The sequence below is a fragment of the Ursus arctos genome, unplaced genomic scaffold, assembly GCF_023065955.2.
Source record: "Ursus arctos isolate Adak ecotype North America unplaced genomic scaffold, UrsArc2.0 scaffold_16, whole genome shotgun sequence".
Taxonomy (NCBI): Eukaryota; Metazoa; Chordata; class Mammalia; order Carnivora; family Ursidae; genus Ursus; species Ursus arctos.
The window spans coordinates 49,158,566-49,176,571 of NW_026622830.1; the positions used below are offsets into that span (position 1 = coordinate 49,158,566).

General features: G+C 43.4%; 1 protein-coding gene across 1 annotated transcript in view; it reads right to left on the reverse strand.

Annotated features, from left to right (window-relative positions):
- Positions 1-18,006, reverse strand: part of LOC125281397 (dual oxidase 1-like) — a 385,354-nt gene that overhangs the window by 257,635 nt on the left and 109,713 nt on the right.

The following is an 18,006-nucleotide window of genomic DNA, read 5'->3' on the forward strand; positions in this document are numbered from 1 at the left end:
TCAACCCTTTATGGAATTCTAGAATGCTAGAAACTGCCAAAAAGGCCCAGGAAACAACCATGCCTTCCCCATTTGGTATACCAAGGTGCTGATTAGCTTTCTCTTTGGGGAACATTCAACAGTGGTTTTTTGAGACATCATCTTAGGCCCGGATCCCCTGAGGATCTCATGAAAATACAGATTCTGATTCAGTAACACTGGGAGGGACCTGAGACTCTGCATTTCCAACATACTCCCAGCAGATGCCGAGGCTGCTTGTCCACGGACCACACTGAGAACAAGGAGCCAGCGGGCCATTCGACAAAAGTTATCTGTTTCACCAGTGAAAACAGAATTTTCAGCAACAGTTTGGCTACAATGAGGAGGCCTTTTTATTGTCAGGAAGATAAACAGCCAGGGCAGGTCTTTGTCCACATCGGCAGGCCTCTCCTGCTCTTCTCTTCCGGGGTATATGGAGGCAGGATGGAAGGAGGTCAATAGTTTATGAGCTTCTTTAGTTCAGTGGGTTTCCTTCCTGTGCCCTCCCGTATCTCTGCGATGTGTGCAGAGCACATAGTCCTTTCAAGAGGGGTGGCCGAGGCTGAAAGGGGGTAAGGTGGGAGCCTGAGCTCCTGAGTCAGCCCTGACACGTGGGCAGAGGCAGGCGCTAGGGGCCACTCTTTGTGTGGTGCACGGGCTCACTTGGAAATCCGCTAAGTGGGGCAGATGAGCCTGAGAGGTGTGGCATAAGACACTGCTATAAACTACACTGATTTCCCAAAGGATTTTGCAAGTGCTCACAAAAGTTTGAACCTGAGCCCTGTGAGTCCTTTAGGAACAGGGAGATTATGGTCAGGCTTTGCCACAGCCTAAGGGTGAGAACAACAGGGCCTTTGTGGAGTGAGGCATTCATATTGAAGATAAAATATTAGCTGGGTGGTCCGGGATAATGAAGGCATTTATTACCCCGGCCAAGCACAGGTATGTCAGCCTGATCCTCAGACTGCCTGTGCAGAGTCTGGGTTCATGAGGTCTCCAGAGGGGTGAGGCTGGCCACGTAAAGAGTTGGGATAAAGGCACCAATGACCAAAGCGGCTCAGGAGGACGAAAGAGTTGTGACCTGGGGATACAATGGAAGGATGGAATACCATTGCCCTGAAACTGAGACCGGTTTCCAAGAGCGTCCTTATAAACTCTGAACGACAGAGAAAATGGTCTCAATCCAGCCTCACAGGGAAAACACGTACCAGAAAAACAATGGACATCTATGAAGGGTTTAGGAAGCCAGGTGTCCCAGTGACCTGAGCACAGGCCCACAGTTGGCATGTGGGAGGACAAACCACTGGGTTGGCCATGACCTGAAAGTGACCTTGGAGCAGCCCATTGCCTTTCATTTTCCTCGTCTGCTGGGGACAGAGGTTGACTCTAGGTTCCGGAGTTGGCAGGCCTACAGCAGAAGGCAGATCAAAGTACATACTTACTCCATTCCATTCTGTTTACAAAAGATAATTTGGGGGCCCCTGGGTGGCTCAGTCAGTTAAGCGTCTGCCTTCAGCTCAGATCATGATCCCAGGTGCCTGGAGTCAAGTTGCACGTCAGGCTCCCTGCTCAGCAGAGTCTGCTTTTCCCTCTCCCTCTGGCCCTGCTCGTGCTCGCGCTCTCTCTCTTAAATCAATAAATAATGAAAAAATATTTTTACAGAAAGACAATTTGGAAGCCTTGGTGGAATACCTCTCTAAGAATGCCAGTTAAGGAGTAGAATTTTCCAGAATAGGAGTACCAAATGGGCCAGGTACCACACCCCCTTATCAGCTCTAGGGGAAAATTTTTTAAAAATTTTTTATTATGTTATGTTATTCCCCATACAGTACATCATTAGTTTCTGATGTAGTGTTCCATGATTCATTGTTTGCCTATAACACCCAGTGCTCCATGCACTACGTGCCCTCCTTAATACCCAGCCCCGGCCTAGCCCAATCCCCCACTCCCTCCCCTCTGAAACCCTCAGTTTGTTTCCCAGAGTCCATAGGGGAAGACGTTTTTAAACAAACACAATTTGATGAGTTTTGACACATGTATATACCCATGATAATGAACATAGTCATCATTCTCAAAAAATTCCCTGATGCCCTTACAATCCTTCCCTTCCCCAACCGTCCCGTCACCAGGTAATCACTGGTCTACTTTCTGTCTGTCTATTTTTATGCAAGGGTGCTCTTTATTTTTTTATTTAAATCCAATTAATTAACATATAATGTATTATTTGTTTCAGAGGTAGAGGCCAGTGATTCATCAGTCTCATATAATACACAGTGCTCATTACATCACGTGCCCTCCTTAATGCCCAGCACCCGGTTACCCCATCCCCCACCACCTCCCCTCCAGCAACCCTCAGTTTGTTTCCTATGATTAAGAGCCTCTTATGGCCTGTCTCCCTCTCTCTCATCTTGTTGTATTTTTCCTCTCTTCCCCATGATCCTCTATTTTGTTTCTTTAATTCCACGTATGCATGAGATCATATGATAATTGTCTTTCTCTGATTTATTTTGCTTAGCGTAATCCCACCAGTTCCATCTACATCATTGCAAATGGCAAGATTTCATTGTTTTGATGGCTGAGTAGTATTCCATTATACATACCACGTATATACATTCCATTCCATATATACCACATCTTCTTTATCCATTCATCTGTCAATGGACATCTGGGCTCTTTCCATAGTTTGGCTGGTGTGGACATTGCTGCTATAAACATTGGGATGCAGGTGCCCCTTCGGGTCACTGTATTTGTATCTTTGGGATAAATACCTAGTAGTGCAATTGCTGGGTCATAGGGAAGTTCTGTTTTTAACTTTTTGAGGAACCTTCAAATTCTTCTCCAGAATTAGGTACCAGTTTCCACTCCCGCCAACAGGGCAAGAGGGTTCCCCTTTCTCCTCATCCTTGCCAACATCTGTCATTTCCTGACTTGTTAATGAGGTGGTATCTCATTATGATTTTGATTTGTATTTCCCAAGTGATATGGAACATTTTTTCATGTGTCTGTTGTCCATTTGTATGTTTTCTTTGGAGAATGTCTATTCGTGTCTTCTGCCCATTTCTTGCTTGGATTATTTATTCTTTGGGTGTTGACTTTGATAAGTTCTTTATAGATTTTGGATATTAGCCCTTTATCTGATTAAGACATTTGCAGATATCTTCTCCCATTCCGTGGGCTGCCTCTTAGTTTTTTTGACTGTTTCCTTGGCTGTGCAGAAGCTTTTTATCTTGATGAAGTCCCACAAGTTCATTTTTTCTTTTGTTTCCCTTGCCTTTGGAGATGTGTCATGAAAAAGGTTGCTGTCCTAGAGGTTGCTGCCTATGCTCTCCTCTAGGATTCTGATGGATTCCTGTCTCACACTTAGGTCTTTCATCCATTTGGAGTTTATCTTTGTGTATGGTGTGAGAGAGTGGTCAAGTTTCATTCTTTTGCATGTAGCTGTCCAATTTTCCCAACACCATTTGTTGAAGAGAGCGTCTTTTTTCCATTGGGTATTCAGTCCTGCTTTGTGGAAGATAAATTGACCATAGAGTCGAGGGTCCACTTCTGGATTCTCTGTTCTGTTCCATTGATCTATGTGTCTGTTTTTGTGCCGGTACCATACTGTCTTGATGATTACAGCTTTGTAATATAGCTTGAAGTCTGGAATCATGATGCCTCCAGCTTTGGATTTCTTTTGCAATATTACTTTTGCTATTTGGGGTCTTTTCTGGTTCCATACAAGTTTTAGGATTGTTTGCTCTGGGTCTATGGAAAATGCTGATGGTATTTTGATAGGGATTGTGTTGAATGTGTAGATTGCTTTGGGTAACATAGACATTTTAACAATATTTGTTCTTCCAATCCATGAGCATGGAATGTTTTTCCATTTCTTTGTGTCTTCCTCGATTTCTTTCATAAGGTTCTATAATTTTCAGAGTACAGACCATTTACCTCTTTGGTTCTGTTTATTCCTAGGTAATTTAATGGGTTTTTTGGGCAACTGTAAATGGGATCGATGCCTTCTCTTTCATCTGCCTCATTCTTAGTGTATCAAAATGCAACTGACTTCTGTGCACTGATTTCATATCCTGCCACTTTGCTGAATTCCTGTATGAGTCCTAGCAATTTTGGGGTGGAGTCTTTGGGACTTTCTCCATAGAGTACCTTGTTTGACTTCTTCTTTGCCAGTTTGGATGTCTTTTCTTTCTGTTGTCTGATTGCTGAGGCGAGGACTTCCAGTACTATGTGGAACAACAGCAGTGAGAGTGGACAGCCTTGTCATGTTCCTGACCTTACGGGAAAAGCTCTCAGGTTTTCACCATTGAGGATGATATTTGCCATGGGTTTTTCATATGTGGCTTTTATGATGCTGAGGCATGTTCCCTCTATCCCTACACAGCAGAGAGTTTTTATCAAGAAAAGATTTTGTATTTTCTTAAATGCTTTTCTGCATCAATTGAGAGGATCGTATGGTTCTTGACCTTTCTTTTATTAATGTGGTGTATCACATTGATTGATTTGCAGATGTTGAACCATCCTTGCAGCCCAGGAACAAATCCTAAATGGTCACGGTGAATTATCCTTTTAATGTACTGTTGGATCCTATTAGCTAGTATCTTGGTGAGAATTTTTGCATCGATGTTCATCAGGAATATTGGTCTGTAATTCTCCTTTTTGGTGGGGTCTTTGGTTTGGGGATCAATGTAGTGCTGGCCTCATAGAAAGAGTTTGGAAGTTTTCCTTCCATTTCTATTTTTTGAAACAGCTTCAGGAGAATAAGTTATTAATGCTTCTTTATATGTTTGGTTTCCGCTGGTAGGCCATCTGGTCCTGGACTCTTGTTTGTTGGGAGATTCTTAATTACTGCTTCAATTTCTTTGCTGATTATGGGTCTGTTCAGGTTTTCTAGTTCTTCCTGTTTCAGTTTTGGTAGTTTATATGTTTCTGGGAATGCATCCATTTCTTCCAGATTGCCAAGTTTGTTGGCACATAATTGCTCATAATATGTTCTTATAATTGTTTGTATTTCTTCAGTGTTGGTTGTGATCTCTCCTCTTTCGTTTGTGATTTTGAGTCCTTTCTCTTTTCTTTTGGATAAGTCTGGCTAGGGTTTATCAATCTTATTCTTTCAAAGCATGAGCTCCTAGTTTTGTTGATCTGTTCTACTGTTCTTTTGATTTCTATATCATTGATTTCTGTTCTAATCTTTGTTATTTCTCTTCTCCTGCTGGCTTTAGGCTTTATTTGCTGGGTTTTTTCCCCATCTCCTTTAGGAGTAAGGTTAGGATGTGTATTTGAGAATTTTCTTGTTTCTTGAGAAAGATTGGTATTGCTATATACTTCCCTCTTAGGACTACCTTTGCTGCATTCCAAAGGTTCTGAACTGTCGTGTTTTCATTTTCATTTGCTTCCATTTTTTTTTTTAATTCTTTAATTTTCTGCTTGGCGCCTTCATTCTTCAGTAAGATGTTCTTTAAGCTGGGGCGCCTGGGTGGCACAGCGGTTAAGCATCTGCCTTCAGCTCAGGGCGTGATCCCGGCGTTATGGGATCGAGCCCCACATCAGGCTCCTCCGCTATGAGCCTGCTTCTTCCTCTCCCACTCCCCCTGGTTGTGTTCCCTCTCTCGCTGGCTGTCTCTGTCTCTGTCGAATAAATAAATAAAATCTTAAAAAAAAAAAAGATGTTCTTTAAGCTCCATGTATTTGTGGTCTTCCAAATTTTTTCTTATGGTTGACTTTAAGTTTTACAGCATTGTGGGGACACCTGGGTGGCACAGCTGTTAAGCGTCTGCCTTCGGCTCAGGACGTGATCCCGGCGTTATGGGATCGAGCCCCACATCAGGCTCCTCCACTATGAGCCTGCTTCTTCCTCTCCCACTCCCCCTGCTTGTGTTCCCTCTCTCGCTGGCTGTCTCTGTCTCTGTCGAATAAATAAATAAAATCTTAAAAAAAAAAAAAAAAGTTTTACATTATTGTGGTCTGAAAATATGTAGGGAACCATCCCAGTCTTTTGGTACCTGTTGAGACCTGATTTGTGACCCAGTATGTGATCTATTCTGGAGAATGTTCCATGTGCACTTGAGAAGAATGTGCATTCTGCTCCTTTAGGATGAAGTGCTCTGAATATATCTCTAAAGTCCATCTGGTCCAGTGTGTCATCCAAAGCCCTTGTTTTTTGATGCAAAGAGTGAGATCTTGTTGATTGTTGATCTTCTGCTTAGATCATCTGTCCATTGCTCTTTGCAAACTGAAGGGTAAGAAATCAGAGAAAGACAAACCTTATGAGACTCTTGACTCTGGGAAACAACCTGAGGGTTGCGGAAGGGGAGTTGGATGGGCGGATGGGGTAACTGGGTGATGGGCATTAAGGAGGGCACGTGATGTAATGAGCACTGGGTATTATATGCAACTGATGAATCACTAAACTTCACCTCTGAAACATATACTATACATTAATTTTTTTTAAAAAAAAGCAGGTAGATAGAGCAATGGAACAGAAGAGAGAGCCCCCAAATAAATTCACACATACATGGATAAATGATCTTTGATGAGGGTGCCAAGAGTACACAATGAGGAAAGGATAGTCTCTTTAACAATCAACAGAATGAAAAGGCAGTCTATAGAATGGGAGAATCCAATTGCAAACCTTGTATCAGAAAAGAGACTAGGGGCCCTGGGTGGCTCAGCTGATTAAGCATCCAACTCTTGATTTCAGCTTAGGGCATGATCTCAGGGTTATGAGTTCAAGCCCTGCTTTGGGCTCCATACTCATTTTGGATTCTGCTTGAGATTCTCTACCTTGTCCTCTGCCCCACCTACTACTTGCTCACTCTCTCTCTAAAAAATAAAATCTTTAAAAAATAAAAAAGAGGCTAATATCCAAAATATATAAGAAACTGCTACTAATCATTAAAATAAAAGTGTTTAATCCAGGGGCGCCTGAATAACTCAGTTGGTTAAGCATCTGCTTTCTGCTCAGGTGATGATCCCGGAGTCTTGGAATCAAGTCCCACATCAGGCTCCCTGCTCAGCAGAGTCTGCTTCTCCCTCTGACCCTCCCTCCTCTTGTGCTTTCTCTCGCTCTCTCAAAATAAATGAATCTTTTAAGAAAGTGTTTCACCCAACATAAAAATGGGCTAAATATTTCAATAGACATTTTTCCAATGAAGAAATACAAATGGCTGACAGACATATGAAAAGCAGCTCAGCATCATTAATCATCAGAGAAATCCAAATCAAAGGACAATATCATGTCACCTGTTAGGATGGTTTATATATATGTTGGTAAGAAAATGGAAATTTGAACATTCATATACTGTTAGTGAGAATGTAAAATGGTACAGCCATTATGGAAAACAGTACTGAGTTTCCTCAGATAATTGCAAATAGAACCACCATATGATCCAGTAATCACATATCTAGGGATACATCCAAAGGAAATGAAATCAGTAGATGACCCTAGTATTTGTTATGATAGTCACCAACTCCTGTGTCGTGTTGAATTCAGAGGAAATAATTTTATCTTCCATCACTATTATGTTAACTATAAACTGTAAGTGTCCTTCATCAAGTTGACAAAGTCTTTCTTAATTCTTATTTTGCTGAGAGTTTTTAAAATCTTGAATGTATGTTGAATTGTCCTAAGTGCTTTTTCTGTATCTGCTGAAATGATCAAGATTCTTCTTCTTCAGTCCATTGACTTGGGAATTACTGTATCAGTTTCCCATTGCTGTAACCAATTACCACAAATGTATTGCCTTCAAACCTCATAAATATAGTGTCTTACACTTCTGCAGGTTAGAGTCTCATATGGGCCTCACTGGACTAAAATAAATACGTCTGTAGGGTGTTCCTTTTTGGAGGCGCTGGGAGAGAATCTGGTTCCTGGCTTTTTCTAGCTTCTAGAGGTTGTCTACACTCCCTGCTTAGTTGCCCCTTCCACCTCTAATGCCAGCAATAGCTGACTGACTGCCCCACATCCTAGTGGACTCTTCTGCTGCACTTCCACTTTTAATGACCTTGTGACCACTTGGATAATCCAGGATCATCTCCTGATTTTAATGTGAGCTGATTGGCAACCTAATTCCATCTGCAACTTTAATTCCCCTTCCCCATGTAAGGCAACATGCGGGCAGATTCCAAGGATTAGAACATGGACATTTGTGGGGGGCATCATTCTGCTAGAGATGGTACCCAGGGCTGAGTGTCAAGGAGCAGGGACATATATGAATGCAGGAGCCCATCTCCCCATGGTGCCTAGGGAGAGAATAAGAGGGACTTAGGGTTGCCCCTTTCTGGAATCTCAGGGAGCAGAGCTCTTGAGCATCTATACACGACCTGTGCCCCTCTCATTGTGCTCCTCACTTTCTGCACAGATGAAAGCTGAACTTTTCTGGGTGGAAGATTTGTGGGGGGCCCCTCATTCAGCTCTGGTCCACTCCCTCATTCACCCAACTCACTGTTCTACTTGTCCCTCCCCCATGCCAGGGTCTGTGGTCCAGGTGGGGTTGACTCAGCCACCCTCAGTGTCCAAGGGCCAAGGAGAGATGGCCACCAACACGTGCACTAGGGGAGCAGCTCAGCTTCAGCAACACCTGGGCTTTGTTGCCAAACTCCTGACCCCCAGATTTGCAATTGCCTCTCAGAAGAGCTTCCTGGGCTCCAGGTCAGGCAGCCAGGCTTCTTGATCTCTGGGCTTCAGCCTGGAAAAGAGGCTGATTATTACTGCTTAGTGTGGGACAGCAGCTTGATGCCTACATTGTCCTCAAGGCCCACAGGGAAGTGAGATAAAAACCTGTTGGCTGTCTGTACCTTCTCACTGTCCAGAGTTATTGCTGTCATTTTGTGGGCAAGTGGCTGCTGCTGAGTTCTGGAGTAGTGTAATGGGGGCCGTCCTTTCTCCTCTGGTTCTCTGATACTGTGTGGTTGATGCACCCCCATTTCTAAGATCCTGGGTATGGTTTGCTGACCCAGCTGTCCACAATTTCTGGAGCTTTTGGTCAGATCACTCAGTCCTGCACTGGAAGTATTGGTGTGGATTATTATGTTAGTGACTGGAACCAGCTTTGCTCTGGGAAAAAAATGCAGAGTCCCTCTTCTTCCCTTGAAAGTTCTGCTTCCCTCCAATTTTCTGATACCATATGTGTACACCCAAACAACAGACCCAATCAACCCTTGGGTCCAGTATCAGGCAGAGGTTAACTGGCGTGTGCCAAAGAGGGCTGGGTGGTCCCTCCCATTCCTCAGAGTGGAGCACCCACAAGATGTGCTTAGCGCTCTCTCCCTCTCCTTGAGGCCTTCCCTATTTTGTCCCCCAATCAGGAATGATGGAGAGAGAGCAACACAGGATGAGGTGAAGGGGATCCCCCTGACTGCCACAGTGGAAAGTGGGTTGGTCTTGGCTGATCTGTCATGGTCTTTGGTCCTTCTGCTGTTCTTTTTTTTTTTTTTTTTTTAAGATTTTATTTATTTATTTGACAGAGAGATAGGCAGTGAGAGAGGGAACACAAGCAGGGGGAGTGGGAGAGGAAGAAGCAGGCTCCCAGCAGAGGAGCCCAATGTGGGACTCGATCCCGGAACGCCGGGATCACGCCCTGAGCCGAAGGCAGACGCTTAACGACTGCGCTACCCAGGGGCCCCTTCTGCTGTTCTGAATCTGGAACAAGTTCTCTCTGAGGTTGGGTTCCCTCTGGATCCCCCTCTACAGTGATCTACAATGGAGGAAGAAGCTGTGGAGGTCACGTCACTGAGTACAAGGCTGTGGAAGAGGCTGCAGTCTTAAGAGGAGGCTCCTGGGCAGTGAAGAGACCCCACTCTGGGAGAAGGGGATAGTGGACAGGTGGATGGGCATGCAACTCTCTCTCCAAGGTCCCCTTCTGTATGTACATCTGGCCCTAACACAGCAGGAGGAGTTGTGGGCCTGCCTTTCCACAAACCCCTGGGGTACATCAGCTGTGGGAGGCCATCAAGGGGAGGGGAAGGATCTGCATGACTTCCCTGTCCTCCCTTTGAGTGGGGCCAGTAGGTAAAATCAACTTTGGGCCCCGCGGGAAGCAGAACTCGAAGGGTCTTTCCATCACAGCCTCGTCCTCTTTCCTCCCCACTCCTCTCACTCTCTGCTCAGGTGATTTGTTGACAGTGGATCAGGGGAGGCCCTGCCACTTCCTTCTTATAGACATCATATGACCTCAGACTCACCATCCCTGTGTCTCTTTCCATTTCAGGGCCCTGGGCACAGTCTACACCGTCTCGGGAATCTCAGTGTCGGGGTCTCCTGGACAGAGAGGTGCTGTGTCTCGCACTGGGCTCGCAGTGCGTCATTGGACTTTGGCACAGGATGAATGCTGTCCTCAAAACTGTGACCCTCTGAAGCCCCCGCACTTAGCTTCCTCTGGTATTCTGGTGATGCATGCTGCTTCAGTTAGTTGTGAAAAGTCCTATTCAACGGAAAACTGAGTATATTTAGAATGATGTGTTCATTGAATAGATCGATGTAAGAAGTGACCTCTAAGGATTCATGTGTGAGTTCTTTTCTCTAGGAAATTGTCTTGATGACTCATCCCATGTCTTCCGTGACTATAGGATTAACCATGCTTTTTTGCCTCAATTTGGACAAGTCACTTAACTCCTTTGCAGGTAGGCTGCATGCAGAGGTGACCAAACTTATTTTACAAGTTTGGACTAAATGAACAAATGCATTGACTGCTTAGGACATGTGGAAGACCCCTGAGGGTGGGTCTTTGGAAAAACCCTGAGAGACCGTGGTCAACCTGGCCGGGAGGGCAGTGACACCGCAGTGCTACTATGTATCCTACATCCTCTAGACTCCAGGAGAGACATCCAGCTGTAGCCACCCATGTTTTAAGAAAAAGTGGCAGGGAAAAAGACAAAATGTCAGACACAAAAGAAAGAACTGAGAAAATAATGCCCATAACATAGGATGACTGGGGTTGACTGTGACAATGGAGAGAGACAGCTGTGACAAGACAAGGATCTCAGAGCTGCAGAGAGGCGCATGCCTCTCTGAGTGATCATGATTTGCTCAGAGGACATGACCCAGTAATGTGAGACTAGGCTGTCAGTAGGCCACCAACCAACACTTAGTGAAGGGTAGCATGACAGATACATCCCAAGATCTTACATGAATACAACTTTTCTCTCTCCTCACAAATGCCCCCTTGAGGAATGACTGTTAGTCCTGTTTTCGACATGAGGAGACGTCTCCTAGAAATGTTTTTTGATCCTGCTGTGTGTCATGTGGTGTGAATGGCAGAGCGAGGCATGGTGCAGACCATGCAGATTCAGATCCTGCACCCTCCCCACTGCAACGTGTTGTCCTCACTGCACTGTCTCTGGAGAATCTCTGTCCCGTTCACCAGGTGCAAGGAGGTAAGTGCAGGATTACTGGTAAGAACTTCACATTCTCTCCCTCCATGGATCCTAATTATTCTTGGGAAGATATACATAAAATAACCACACAATAAAAAGTTCAACTAATAGGAGATCCCTGAAAAAGATGACCTGGGCACAGCTCTAGTCAGGGAGATTTTGGGAGGTTCTCTGGAAGAGGGGCTGACTGAACCCCTATCTGAGGAATGCATTCAGGGTAACTTGGGGTGCAGCCTGGGTAGTGGCTGGAGTGGGCAGTGGAGGAGGAGGTGATGCCTGCAGAAAGAACATCGTATGGATGGAATCAGGAGGCGATGAGGAAAGTTTGAGGACGAGGCGATGGGAGGTCAATGTGACTGGAGCTGTTTCGCAGTCAACAGACAACTCGTAACCAACCAAGCAAACCGCATGCTGCCTAGACACAGCTCAGTGCGGTCAACTCAAAGCCACAGTAATGCTGTCGTGAGGCTCAGACTTCCACTGTGACATGAGGCCCAGCGAGAAGCCGAGTCCTTCCCAACCCGTCTGCTGCACACACGTCAGTGTGATGTACGTGTCTGGAGTGGTCTCCAGGCAAACAGGATGATGAAAATCAGCTACTTCCTCTTGACTGCTCTAGCGAGGCCTTGGGCAATTTGGAGCAATTTTACATGTATTTTTTTAATTTTTTTTTAAAGATTTTATTTATTTGACAGAGAGAGAGACAGCGAGAGAGGGAACACAAGCAGGAGGAGTGGGAGAGGAAGAAGCAGGCCTCCCGCCAAGCAGGGAGCCCGATGCGGGGCTCGATCCCAGGCCCCTGGGATAATGACCTGAGCCGAAGGCAGACGCTTAACGACTGAGCCCCCCCGGTGCCTGTACATATATTTTAAAGATACAGTGTGGATTTAGAATGATAGGCAGTTTTACACCATATCTTGGAATCTCTGTATATCTTCATGTTTTCTTTCTATATAGTACAAGCCTTATCAAGATAAGTAAAATATACATGACCAAAGATAATTGATTTTATTCCCAAATAACTTTCTCTATGACTGTGAAGATGAATTAAGTAAATTTACAAGTTCAAGAAATCATACATATATTAAATATCCAAACTCTACCATTACAAAATTGTGCATATGATAAGCTTTAGTTTTTTTTAAGTTGGAGGAAGAATATAACAACAAAGCCCTGTTTAATGACCTAAATTCAACCTGAGGATCTGGTTGGTCACTATTATCCAGAGGTGCCACGTCATATTATTCAGTATACGATTTTAAGAAAATTCTTTTATTTTTTTAAAATGTAATTCCTTTTAAAGTGACACTCTATTTTGAAGTTGAGTTTCATGTCTGTGACCTAACAGTGTGCACACAACTGCATGAGGAGTCTCTCTGAGACACAGTTTACGTTGAACTGTGATTCCTGCAAACACCTGAGGATAATCAGTCATGGACTGTGGCTTGAGTATGAGTATGATGTGGTGAGTGACTTTAGTGCAAATGGCAGCTTAAAGACCTCCAAAAATTCTCTCCTCAAAAAAAAATCAATGAGGAAACTGGCAAAAATTGCCACCAACATCTTAAGAACTCTGGAAATAAACTCAAACTTGCAGCAGTAGAGGGAATGTTGATACTGGTGGAAGAGGGAGGAAAAAAAACAGGTGAGTCTCAGTCAGAACCATGAGTTTTGTGCTGTTTTAACACGGCCTAGTCCCATCCCCTGCCCTGTGGCTGCAGAGTAGTTCAGAAAACTAAAGCCCATGTTCACAGTGAAAGACAGCAATGCGGCAGCCACTGGAGAGAACAGAATGGGTCCGGAGCTCCCTCAAAACCTCATTTCTAGAGAATTACCACTAATGGGTCTGAGGGATGTCTGCAAGACCCTACTTGTTTGACTGTTTGTGTTTAATCTCACTTGGAGCTTGCCCAGAACAAAAAGCCTTTTCCCAGCATAATTGTCAAAAAAGAAATTATAGGCAGTTGCTTAACTTGTGGTTGGTTGGTTAAAGTGATAGATATTAGTTGGAGCAAACAATAGAGTAATAGAAAGCTTACAAGGACCACCAAAAAATGAGATTTCCATGAGGGGATCTGAAAAGTTCTGACTTATTCTTACGAATCTAGAACACTGTAAGCATACCCAGGAGAGACCCTAGAAGGCCCTTAGCTCTCCCCCTGCCTGACCTGGATGTTCTGCACAAGCAACAATGAAGGTTTTCAGCTACCAGCTGAATTTTGAAGATACGATTCAACATGCTCATGAAGCCCTTCGACAAAGACTGAATGACTTAGTTCTAGGCTGTTCGTGAGATCTCTCTCCGGCCAATAGCTGACCGCCATAGAGCTGAGCAGGGACTACAGTGGTCACACGTGACAAAGAATACAGACTTTGGAGAATTAGTTCATTAAAGTCACTAATGAGAAAGCAATGACAAAAAATAGCAAAGCCAACAAATCCTAGGGAAGAGTGAGAATCCGATTTCTAGAGTTGTCATATGATATTATTTTAAATAACCAATTTACAGTCCCCCTCCCCAGTAACAAGATACCTGCAGGGAAACCAGAAGTCTGACTGTGCAGAAAAAAGTTGGCATACCAGGGCCAAGTGTGCTTTCCTATGACAGGCCTGCTTGTCAGACTGACCCTGTCTGAAGTCTGGGAACTTGGAATCAAGAGGGTCCCCACCATTCTCTGGTAAGTGTGGCTTGCTGTGCCTAGACTGTTGGTGCAAACCCTGCGGTTTATGCAGCACATATCTTTGCTGATAGAACTCTGAAATTCAGGTATGTGCGAGGCAGAGGGTGCCTAAATGACCAGTTCCCACTAAAAACCTCTGAGTACAAAGTCTCTAATGAGCTTTCCTGGAAGATGTTTCACACTTTATTGCTGGAGGAATGAAGTGTACCTTTGTGATGCCACTGGAGCAGTTCTCTTGAAAGCTTGTGGCTGGTTTTCTCTGAACCTCCCATGCACCTTTCCCTTTGCTTATTTTGCTTAGTGTGCTTTCACTGTAATAAATCACAGCTATCAGGATGGCTATATACTGAGTTCAGTTAGTCTTTCTAGAGGGACGGATGTTGGAGGTGCTCTTGGGCTGTCCCCCACACATAAGCTGATATACAAGGAGAAAAAAGCAATGAATACACACTGTCCCTAAGCAAAGTCCAGACACTGGACTTACGAGACAGATACTTTGTATCAGCTCTTTTAAGTATATGTAAAGAATTAAGGGAAATGATATTTAAAGAACTAAAACATAGTATGAGACTTATATCTCTCCAAGTAGAGAATAACAATAAAAAAGATGTGAATTATAAAAGAGAAACAGATATTCTGGAGTTGAAAAGTATAGTAACAACTGAAAATGTCACTAAAGGGGCTTGTATTCACTTCCTAGGACCGCTGTAAGAAATTACTACACTCTACATGGGCTAAAACAATAGAAATTTACTCTTTCACACGTCTGAAGGCTGGAAATCTGAAGTCAAGCTATAACTTAGGCTCTGTTTCCTATTGAAAGAGCTAGAGAACTATCTTTCCTTGCCCCTTGCTATCTTTTGGTAGTTTCTGGAAATTCATGGCTTTCCTTGGATTGCATCTGCATCACTCTAAACCCTGCCTCTGTCATCACATGGTGGCTTTCTCCCCTCTGTGTCTGTGTGTCCAAACCTCCCTGCTCTTATAAGGACAGCAGCCATTCAATCAGGGCATACTCTAATCCAGTGTAACCTTATCTTGATTATATCTGCAAAGACCTTATTTCCAAATAAGGATACTTTCACAGGTACTGTGGGGTACAACTTTAATGTATAATTTGGGGAGACACAAAGCCACAACAAAGCTGAACAACAGATTTGAGCAGGAAAAAGACAAAAATTTGAAGATAGATTAATAGAGATCCAGTCTGATGAACAGTGAGTTAAAAAATATGGATGGGAGAAAAAAATAGCAGAGCCTCGCGGACCTGTATAATACAATAAGCATGCCAACATATGCACAAAGAAAAGTCCCCAGAAAAAGAAAAGACAGGGAATGAAATATAAAATAAGTAAAAGATAAAATAAATAAAAGAGAGGGACAGTGAAGATATGTGAAGTAACAATAGCCAAAATCTCACCAAATTTCATGAGAAACATTAATAAAAATATTCAAGAAGTTCAAAAAAGTCCAAGCAGGATAAACCCACCTCATAATAAAATTGTTCAAGGCCAAAGACAAAGAGAAAATCAGGAAAGCAACTAATCATTCACAAAGGCTCCTCAATTTTATGGCTAATTTTCATCAGAAACCAGAGGCCAGAAGGCAGTGGGATGACATGAAAAGTGCCAACAGACAGAAACTGTCAGCCAAGAGCTCTGCATCTAGCAGATGTCTTTCAGTAATAAAGGAGACGTTGAGACATTCCCAGATAGCATTTGAGAGAACCCACTGCTTTCACAAGGCCTACAAAGAAATACTAAGGGCCCTTCAAGCTGAAATGAAAAGACAACAGAGTAACTTAATTCTACATGAAGAAATAAAGAGTTGCATAGGTTAATATACAAGAAAGTGTAAATATATAAGTATGTATATGTTGGCTAATGAATTTAAATAAAAAATATAAAAGTATGTAAGATGTGTATAATTGTAAACAATGTATTATTTTCTCCTGATTTAAAAGGCACCACCTGAAGTCAATATTATAAACATGCTGACGAGCACACAGTGTATAAAGATATAATTTGTATGACCATGGCAATAAGGGGAGGGTGTGCATTGAATCTACATGAAGGTAGTTTCTATATGCCATGGAAATTAATCTGGTATTAATCCAATTAGAATGTTATAATTTAAGGTGTTAATTATAATCTGAGGGAAGCTACTAAGAACATAACCCAGAATATATAGCAAAAGAAGCACCATGGAAATGTATTCGGTACGCTAGAACATAACATAAAAAACCGGTAATGGAGGACTATTAGAAAAGAGATGACATATACAGCCAAAAAACCAAACCAAAACAAAAAACAGATACCAATGCTAGCTGATTAGTAATTAAATATTCATGGATTATATACTCCAATTCAGAGGCAGATATTGGCAGAATGGGTTTAAAAAAACCCTATAATCTCTATTTGCTGCCTATGAGGGAGTCACGCTTTAAGTCTAAGACAGAGAGGTTGAAAATAAAAGGAAAATAAATGCTAAGCAAGTAGTAACCAAAAGAGAACGAGACTGGCTTTGATAATATAAGACAAACTTTTATGACATTTTTCTTCTAGAAAAAAAAAGGACATTTTATAATGACAAAAGGGCCCATCCTTCGAGATTATAAACGTTTTACAAGAGAACTCCAAAATATATAAAACAAACTGACAAAAATGAAGAGAAACAGACCCCTCAACAATTGGAGGCTTCAATATTCAACTTCCAATAGTGAAAAGTCATTTCTTGTGATGCTCACAGGGTGGGAGGAGTAGGGGCTGAGATCCATATTTCATGGTGCAGGTACTGAAATTTAGAGATTAAGTGACTTTCTCAGAGTTGCAGCTCAACTGCAACTGAATGATGGTTCTGAGTCAGGGGATACAGACGGTTCCCTGGAGATAGAGATCCCTGATCACCTGAATACGAGATCAGGTCCTGGACACCTGAATTGAGCCCTTTCCTCACTCCCTTGCTCATATCCTCTTGCCCCAAGGTTTCTGCAGGCAGACACCTGGTATGTCAAGGAGGTGCCTGCACCAAGAGGATGGCTCAAATCCTGACCCAACTCCTGGCTCTGTGTTTCAATCCCTGACTCAAAATACATTGTCTTTCCTCCAAATGAAGAACAACCCCTGATGGAGTGGGGGGATCTGAGCATGTCTCCATCTCCCCTCACTTGCCCCCAGCACTTGATTCTATCTGCTGCCTTTCAGTGAGACTCCCTGGTGGTCAGGTGATCACCCTGAATGACCAGTAGTCTGCTTGCCTCCCAACTGGCTCAGAACCCAGGACATTCTAAACCAACTGCCCACGTGACAGTTGCCCAAAGAACTAGCTTCGTCTTCAACTGACCAAACTTGGATGATGAGCAGTTCATTAACTAGGAGAGGGGTCTGCCAGGCTGGACTTTTGTGGCTTAGTGGATGAAATCTACACACCTCCAGTGTCTCCCTGACTATCTGACCCACCCTCAGAGCAGCCACTACGGAAGGCATGGCTGAGAGCAGGAAGTAGCCACACTGGCCCTTGAGTATGCACCTTCCCTGCTCACTCCTTCCTTTCCAACATCCAGTGTCTTTTGTACAAACTACAGTCCTTCTTCTTGAATCTAATTACTGATTTTACTCCCATGCCACCTTCAATGGAGTAGTTAGTGGGGGTGATATTTGTGGCCCTACCATGTTGTTTGGTCAGATGCCCATTTCAATGTGGCTGAACCACTGTGGGCACAGCCAGCAGAACAGTGGACAGCCAGCAGATCTTCTTAAACACAAATAGTTATATTGTGAATCCCGTGTTTGAATCCCTTATGATTTTTCTTTTTATAACCTGAGCCACAATCCTAGAAAACATACTGAAAATAGAACTGTTGATATGCAGCTGAGAGAAGACCCTGGGAGCACATTCATTCATTCCTATGCTGCACTTCTGTTCTATGAGCAAAGAG